The sequence below is a fragment of the Chenopodium quinoa genome, unplaced genomic scaffold (assembly GCF_001683475.1).
Source record: "Chenopodium quinoa cultivar QQ74 unplaced genomic scaffold, ASM168347v1, whole genome shotgun sequence".
Lineage (NCBI taxonomy): Eukaryota > Viridiplantae > Streptophyta > Magnoliopsida > Caryophyllales > Amaranthaceae > Chenopodium > Chenopodium quinoa.
This window is the reverse complement of record NW_018744718.1, coordinates 3,669,578-3,678,849: the sequence shown is the minus strand read 5'-3', so window position 1 is coordinate 3,678,849 and position 9,272 is coordinate 3,669,578.

The following is a 9,272-nucleotide window of genomic DNA, read 5'->3' as shown; positions in this document are numbered from 1 at the left end:
AAGCAAGGCATGGCCACTTGTCGAATCGACTAGCTGATCGATCCTCGACAAGGGATAGAAATCCTTCGGACAAGCCTTATTTAGGTCCGTGAAGTCAACGCACATCCTCTAGGTACCATTGGCCTTCTGAACCATCACCACATTTGCCAGCCATTCTGGATATTGGCAAGGCTCGATGAAGCCTGCCTCCAGCAATTTTTTGACCTCGGCTGCGATGTCTCGGTTCTTATTAGCAGAGTAATTCCGCTTCTTTTGCTTAATTGGTCGACACGTTGGGTCAACATTAAGCTTATGGGAGATGAGGTCTGGACTTATCCCGGGCATATCAGCTGCCGAGAAAGCAAACACATCTCTGTTGTCCCGAAGGAGCTGAATAAGTTCACAACGGGTGTTCGGATCAAGGTCCATCCCGATTGTTACACATTTCTCAACGTCTCCTTCGGCCAACTCAACTGTTTCAGTCTGTTGGTCCATGTCCATTGCTGATGGACTGGACTCTTCAGAATCTGGCCTACTGCCTATGTTAGCAGGTGTCCCAGTCTTTTTGTTCTTCGGCTGGCTCTCTGAGTCTTGCTGTTCAGCTGAAGAGCTAGCCTTTTCCCTTTCGGGCCCTTTACCTCTGGGTACAAATCCTTGGGCCGAAGCACTTAGGCCTTTCGGCTTTTTTGTGCTTGGCTCTCTTTCTTTTTCTTTCTCCTCCTCATCCTTGTCGTCATCTGGGCGACTACTGGATGGCTTGAGGTAGTTGCACCTTCGGGCGTCCTTTTGGTTGCCCTGTATCCTTTCGGGGAAGCCAGCGTCTGAGACGTAAATCATCAGTTGATGATAAGTTGAGACGACCCCTTGGATCTCATGAATTATGGGTCTCCCCAAAATCACGTTGTACACTAAAGGAGCGTCAATGACCAAAAATTCAATCATGATGTTCCTGACTGCCTCATCGCAGCCGATGGTGATAGGAAGTGTCACCTTCCCATCTGGATAAGTTGAAGCCCCGTTGAACCCGGATACCGGGTAGGGTACCGGCGTAAGGTGCTTGGGCTTCAGCTTGATTTGATTGTAGGCCTTTCGGAACAGAATGTTTGCTCCGCTGCCACCGTCAACAAGGACCTTACTGACGTCGTGGTTGGCCACCGTGGCGATGATCACCAACGGATCCTCGTGAGGGAACGTTACCCCCCGGCAGTCGGCGGCTGTGAACGTCATGTTCGGCACCGGCGATTGGGGAGACTGAATGTCAGCGTTGTTCACCTGGTGAGTCAAAGCCCTAAGGTGTCGCTTGTGCTCCCTCCGAGAGCATATTCCACCCGAGATAACATTGATCGGAGAGAATTTCCCCTCTGGCTTTTTACTGTTCTTCCGGGGGAAGTCGAGGTCTTGCCGAGAGTCCTTTGCTGACTTCTCGAACTCTTTTTTCTCGCGGTGATCCGCGATGTATTTTTTCAAGTATCCCTTCCGGACCATGTCCTCTATCTGGTCCTTCAGTTGGATACACTCCTCAGTGTTGTGTCCCGGAGATTCGTGGAACTCGCACCACTGATTTTTATTTTTTCGCTGATACCACTCTGGGAGTGGTCTCGGCTTTCGGTAACTCTGCTCCTCCTTCGTCACGCTGTAAATTTTGGCGCGTGGAAGAGAGAGCGGAGTGTAGGACTCGTATCTGCCTGTGTATGAGGCAGATTTTTCCTTCTTTGGGTCGCTGGCCGAAGATTGCTCCGAGGCCTTTGAATTTCCCTTTGCCTTATGGCCTTGGCCTTCAGACAAGGGTATTTGTTTTTGTTTCCCTCCCCCGAATTGAGGTTGGGTTTTCGCTTTGTTCCATTCTTCGGCTCGGATGAACTTATCCGAGGCCACCGTGGCGATGATCACCAACGGATCCTCGTGAGGGAACGTTACCCCCCGGCAGTCGGCGGTTGTGAACGTCATGTTCGGCACCGGCGATTGGGGAGACTGAATGTCAGCGTTGTTCACCTGGTGAGTCAAAGCCCTAAGGTGTCGCTTGTGCTCCCTCCGAGAGCATATTCCACCCGAGATAACATTGATCGGAGAGAATTTCCCCTCTGGCTTTTTACTGTTCTTCCGGGGGAAGTCGAGGTCTTGCCGAGAGTCCTTTGCTGACTTCTCGGACTCTTTTTTCTCGCGGTGATCCGCGATGTATTTTTTCAAGTATCCCTTCCGGACCATGTCCTCTATCTGGTCCTTCAGTTGGATACACTCCTCAGTGTTGTGTCCCGGAGATTCGTGGAACTCGCACCACTAATTTTTATTTTTTCGCTGATACCACTCTGGGAGTGGTCTCGGCTTTCGGTAACTCTGCTCCTCCTTCGTCACGCTGTAAATTTTGGCGCGTGGAAGAGAGAGCGGAGTGTAGGACTCGTATCTGCCTGTGTATGAGGTAGATTTTTCCTTCTTTGGGTCGCTGGCCGAAGATTGCTCCGAGGCCTTTGAATTTCCCTTTGCCTTATGGCCTTGGCCTTCAGACAAGGGTATTTGTTTTTGTTTCCCTCCCCCGAATTGAGGTTGGGTTTTCGCTTTGTTCCATTCTTCGGCTCGGATGAACTTATCCGAGGCCACCGTGGCGATGATCACCAACGGATCCTCGTGAGGGAACGTTACCCCCCGGCAGTCGGCGGCTGTGAACGTCATGTTCGGCACCGGCGATTGGGGAGACTGAATGTCAGCGTTGTTCACCTGGTGAGTCAAAGCCCTAAGGTGTCGCTTGTGCTCCCTCCGAGAGCATATTCCACCCGAGATAACATTGATCGGAGAGAATTTCCCCTCTGGCTTTTTACTGTTCTTCCGGGGGAAGTCGAGGTCTTGCCGAGAGTCCTTTGCTGACTTCTCGAACTCTTTTTTCTCGCGGTGATCCGCGATGTATTTTTTCAAGTATCCCTTCCGGACCATGTCCTCTATCTGGTCCTTCAGTTGGATACACTCCTCAGTGTTGTGTCCCGGAGATTCGTGGAACTCGCACCACTGATTTTTATTTTTTCGCTGATACCACTCTGGGAGTGGTCTCGGCTTTCGGTAACTCTGCTCCTCCTTCGTCACGCTGTAAATTTTGGCGCGTGGAAGAGAGAGCGGAGTGTAGGACTCGTATCTGCCTGTGTATGAGGCAGATTTTTCCTTCTTTGGGTCGCTGGCCGAAGATTGCTCCGAGGCCTTTGAATTTCCCTTTGCCTTATGGCCTTGGCCTTCAGACAAGGGTATTTGTTTTTGTTTCCCTCCCCCGAATTGAGGTTGGGTTTTCGCTTTGTTCCATTCTTCGGCTCGGATGAACTTATCCGAGGCATTCAGAGCTTCCTCCAAGGTCTGCGGGGTATGCATGACCATGAAGTCTAGGAACTTCCCGGGCTGAAGGCCATTCTGCATTGCAAAAACGGCTAGCCCCTGGTCCAGCTGAGAGACGCTGGATGACTCGTTACTGAAATGGGTCAGATAGTCTCGGAGGCTTTCGGTTTCCCCCTGTTGCAGACTCATGAGTTCTGCAGTAGTCTTCTCTCGGCGGTTTGCCGTGGAAAACTTGCTCCTAAATTTGGAGGACAGATCATCCCACCCTGTTATGGAGCCTTGCATTACTCCTTTGGAGATCCACGCTTGCGCGACCCCCTTGAGAGTGGTTGGGAAATATTTGCACCAAGTCGCTTCGGATCTGGGGCAAAGATGCATATGAGTCTCATACGAGGCTACGTGGTCCTTCGGATCCAAGGTCCCGTCATATGTGATGTGCGACGGTATTTTAACCGTGGGCACGTGCTCTTCCAGTATCCATTGCTCGAATGGCGAACTGGCGGGTAGCATAACGGCCTTGCCCTTGTTCCTGGCCGAAGGGACCGCGCTTCGCCCTCTTAGAGAGGTAGGAGTGGTTTTCGTCCCTGGCTGGGAAGTCTGGGCCTCGGCCGCAGGGAACGAGAGGCGACTGTGCACGCTCGGTTCCTTGCCGCCGAGTCGGTCGAGGACGCTTCGGCGAACAGTCTCAGGTTGTTCTCGGTGAGTAGATTCTGGCCGAGAAGCTGAGCTGCTGCTCTTATGCGTTTCTGGTCGGGAGGATGAGGATCCTTTGAAAAATTGAGGGTTCTTTTTCCTCTCTTTTTCAGTTTTCCAGGTATCCTCTTCCCACTCTTCCAGTTCCCGGGAGGAAGGAAGCTTCCCACCATCATGGTCTAGCTTCCTCCGTTGATGCCGGGTATGCGGAGGAGTTCGATCACGAGGTGGTGGCATATTTTGTGCCCTCATTGCCTCCATGAGCACTGCCAGCGCTCTTGCCACCTCCTCCGAGCTGGGCCCCGTCAAAGGGGTCCTCGGCCGAGTATGGGAATGAGAGCGCACAGTCGATGGTTGGCTTTGGGGCACTGAATGTGTCCTATGATCGGACTCACCCCTGCTAGACCGAGAGTGACTCGGCCTATGATGAGAGTTATGAATTACGGGAGAAAGGGAATCCTCCCTGTATGATCCTTCCCCCGAGCTGGCACCCTTGGGAGAGTTCCGGTCCGGCGAGGGTGATGGTGTAGGGGTTTTAGGCTTTTCGCCTGCTCCTTGACGGAGGCCTTTGCTCTTGCGGTTCTTAGCCATTGTTACTAAGATAATTGCAAGATGATCTTGGTTAGAAATTTGGCTTAAAGATTTTTGAAAGTCCTCCCCACAGACGGCGCCAAATTGTTTCGGGTGAAAACAATGGGACCTTGTCGAAGGTCCGATGAAGTGGAGAAGACTGAATTCGGTCCAAGTGATGTTGGGCCGAAGGTTTCCTGCACAGTAAACACACGTAAACTAGCCTCGGGGGTGTTGCCGAGGAAGGCCCCTCCGATGCTAAAGTCAGTACAGTGTGTAGAAAGAGAATGCTATGCAAGAGAATTAATTGCTTGAGGCTTTTCTTGAATGAATGTACAAATGTAATATTGATGGCTTTTATACCTTTGCATATATGGAGAAGTTGGGCCTTAGCCCAATTGGCTTGCCTTGAGGACTGATCTTTGACTTTAGCACAATTGGAGAGATGAACCTTGACCTTGGGCTTTTAATTGGATCATTTAATGCCTAGGCCCAATTGGACTAAATTGGACCCAAACAATTTCTCATCATTTTTGTTTGTTTTCAAGTAGCCTCTAAGCAACACCCTCTACAACGAAACGTTCTTCCTGGACCGAAAGGAGCATTTGAGTTAAAGGAGACCGAAGATGGTTTTTACATTTGTGTAGACATGCTGGGAACGATTCAGAGAAGTGTTAACGTTGATAAGGATAAAGATAACACTAGTCATGACTCACGAGGTTCATATTCGAGGCTACTCCATGAATATTGATGATTATTGTTATTGGCCTTTCAATGAACCACGTAGGTTTTACATTGGTACTATAAAAGTTGAATGTCACGCTCACTCACATGAGAGCTCATTGGGCTTGAAGTGTGGATGTAGCATGGGCTCCGTCATAACCAGCGTTTAATATGAACCTTTCATTTTATTCATGACAAGTGTTATGTTGATAAGGATAAAGATAACACTAGTCATGACTCATGAGGCCCAAGATTATGATAGACATGCCGGGAACGATTCAGAGAAGTGTTAACGTTGATGGTTGAGGCCCAAGATTATGTTCTATACTCTATCATTTTTATTTAATTTCATTGAAATAATAATCTTGAAATGCAAGTATAATTTTGTTTGTCCTAACATTATTTATTTAATCGGATCGTATTTTTCTTTGATGAAGGATCTTTTGAACCTGCTGTGATTGAAAACCATCTTAATAATCCGGACAAAGCTCGAATTGGTAATGAAGTACTTATATATATATATATAATAATTAATCAAGCATGCATTTTTTATTTCTTAAACCATCGTACGTAGAGGGAGTGCAAGATGTTTTTATGCACAGCGTGAATTGTTACTGCTGCAACGGCCGGAGCGGGTGTATAACTTTTAATGGTAATATAATACTTATATTTTTCATCTTCGTTGTTTAAAAGTTATTCATATATGTAGCTTGGGATTTAATTACGTGTCGTGTTATGATGCTGTATTGGTACGGTGGTGCAGGGCCATGGAATGAAGAGGATGGTCGTATTTGTTAAGATACGTGTAAATATTTTGTTCTGCATACCGCCTCTGTGAAAGGAACATACCACCCTTGTACCTAGTGACAGCAATACCAAGAAAGGAGTTAAGAGGACCCAAATCTTTCATAGCAAACTCTGAACTAAGAAGAGCCATTATGGAACGCCGGAGAGTATCCGAAGAAGCTGTGAGAATAATATCATCAACATACAATAATATGTAAGCCATATCGGAACCCTTCCTGAAAATGAATAAAGAGTTGTCCATTCTACTGTTGGTAAAACCAAGAGACAAAACAAAGACTGCAAACCGTTTGTATCAAGCTCGGGGAGCCTGCTTGAGGCCATATAACGACTTACGCAGAAGACAAACATAATCAGGATGAGTGCGATCCCTGTAACCCAATGGTTGATGCATATATACCGTTTCTTGGAGCTCACCATGCAGAAACGCATTTTTCACATCCAACTGATGAATGGGCCATGCTTTTGAAAGAGATAGACTGAGAACCGTGCGGATGGTCGCCGGTTTGACAAACGGACTAAAAGTCTCCCCACAATCAATGCCAACCTGCTGAGTTTTGCCATCACCTACAAGACGAGCTTTATGCCTCTCAAACACACCATTAGAGTTAACTTTATGAGTAAAAATCCACATAGACCGAATAACATTAGCATCAATCGGACGAGGTACCAACTCCCACGTCTTATTTTTAATTAAAGCATTATATTCATCATCCATGGCCATTTTCCAATTAGGGTCACGAAGAGCCTCAACTGGAGTACGAGGTAATGGGGATCTCGGCACAGTAGTGTGCAAAGAATGCTGAGTGTATTTGGGATTTGGTTTAACAATCCCATTACGACTACGAGTGACAATGCCAGGTTGTTGAATAGGATTAGGGGCTGGTGGGTCAGTGGGTAACTGGGCCTGTTGGATAAAGGGTGTAGAGGAGGGAGGCGGCCTTGGGCTAGAGGAATGAGGCGGCCCAGCACTATGATGCTGGACAGAATCCGGTTGGGCCGTAGAAAAAGAGGGAGGGGTAGGCAGCCTTTTCTCGAACAAAATGAATATCCATCTCAAATGTGGTTTCTGAGTCGTGTTGGCTACGAAACCTCCTGTTAGAGTTGCATTGTCCGATTAGAAAAGCTACTCTTGTGTACTGTGACAATGTTAGTGCTGTTTATTTGTCCGGCAACCCAGTTCAACATCAACGTACGAAACACGTTGAGATGGATATTCATTTTGTTCGAGAAAAGGTTGCCCGGGGTGAGGTCCGTGTTCTACACATGCCGTCTAGATATCAGATTGCGGACATATTTACAAAGGGTCTCCCGCGAGTTCTCTTTACTGATTTTAGGGACAGTCTCAGCGTCCGACAACCTACCGCTTCGACTACGGGGGTGTGTTAAGATATGTGTAAATATTTTGTGTATATTTTCGGTTTCCTAATGTTAGCCTTTAGCATATTTAGTTACCATGTTTATAGCTAAATTAGGGGCTTAGCCTTATCTGTGTATATTGTATATATTGATAGGAAAGCAATGAGAATGATTAAGGAAAAAAATAATTCTTTCAGTATTAACCCGTTCATTGATAGAGGAATGAAGGGTGTATTCGAGACCAAATTCAATCCGGTGGGCGACGACTATTACATGTACTTCCGTTTGGATATGCCGGATTGCTCTGATGATTATTACAATGTGCAAATAGGAGAAAAGTGTGTTGATATTTATGGGCCTAGGGACTCAACTGCAGAGTGTATACTGGATGATAATGGTGGACGTGATTACCGCTGTAGGATAACATTGAAATGCAAATGTTGTTCATTTGATGTTGATCATACGTGCAACATGCATCTACTCCGAGACGGGGTTTTAAGGTTATTAGTCAAGATTAACGAGAGCAACAATAATCTGGTCATTCTACAGGAAGGTCCATCAGCTCCCGGCCACATTCGGTTGGAACGTGATGAACGGGACTGGGCCGCACCTGCCATGAGTCTCCTCCGTCCTTATTATGACCCCTCTCCCACCTCCGACGACCAGTGTTACACTACAGCTACAAACAAGATGAACCAGATACACCTACGTCGACGCCGCCACTACGGTGCCAAGAGGTGACATGTAGTTTGTTAAGCGCAAGGCCTGCATCCGGCCAACTCAAATATTCCATTCTGCTAGGTGATTTTACTACAGCTTTTTTTTAGGTGGTAATCTTTATGTAGAGACAAAACTCTATTCTTCTACTCCGTATGTTAGTAGACCTGTAACAAACAATAAGAAATTATTGGTGTTGCGTGCTATTGTATTATTTTGGTTTCGTATTTGTACATACTCCATAACAATTACTCCGAATCAAAGTAATTGACTGGTTTGTGATAATGAAAAGCTAGTTCAATTCTAATAATAATAAGTTGATTTCGTGTAATTTTACTTGTGGACTAATACGTCTTTTATAAGTTATGTATACTATTTAATGATAAAATGCATTGGAAATAAATGAAATACGTGACTAAATTAATTAAAGTAATAAATGTATGTGATGATGCACTTGTCGTGCTCTCTATTATAATTATCTTTATTTCTTGCAAGTATTCTGCAAATACACGATAGAAGTTAATTGCCAAATCATTATATTTTGCCTTTAGTAAAAACAAAAATTCTTTTATACTCCGTATATTTAGTAGAAGTTGCATACAATGCAAAATCTAGCACGAGTAGCACAGACCTAGGTATTATAACTAACAATATACTACCTTTTTCTAGGAGTTGTGCTAGTATATTAAGAGTAAGAGTCTTATTTACTCACCTTATTTTTATTTATTTCAGGTTAAATAAATTCAGTTCAGGAAAAACAAGTTATAATAAGGGTTGCCCAGGTTCAAATTACAACTAAAATAAGTTTTAATAAGGTCTAATAATTTCAGAAAAGTTCAGATAAGTAAAAATCAGGTGAATAGAATACACATTTAATTGTAAAATTAGTTATAAATGCTATCTTATATGTACTATTAAACTGGTACGAAAGAAACCTTCAACCTTGGGCACTTTGAATTAAGAGTTCATTTTTATGAGGAGCACTACTTCAAGGATGGAGATCCCCTACCTTTTATGTTCTCAAAGTGTTAGTCAACTAACCTGAACGAGTTAAATTGCAAAAAGTTTTAAACTAGTATTTCGGTAGGATATTCTTTTTACCTTAAAAAACAGAG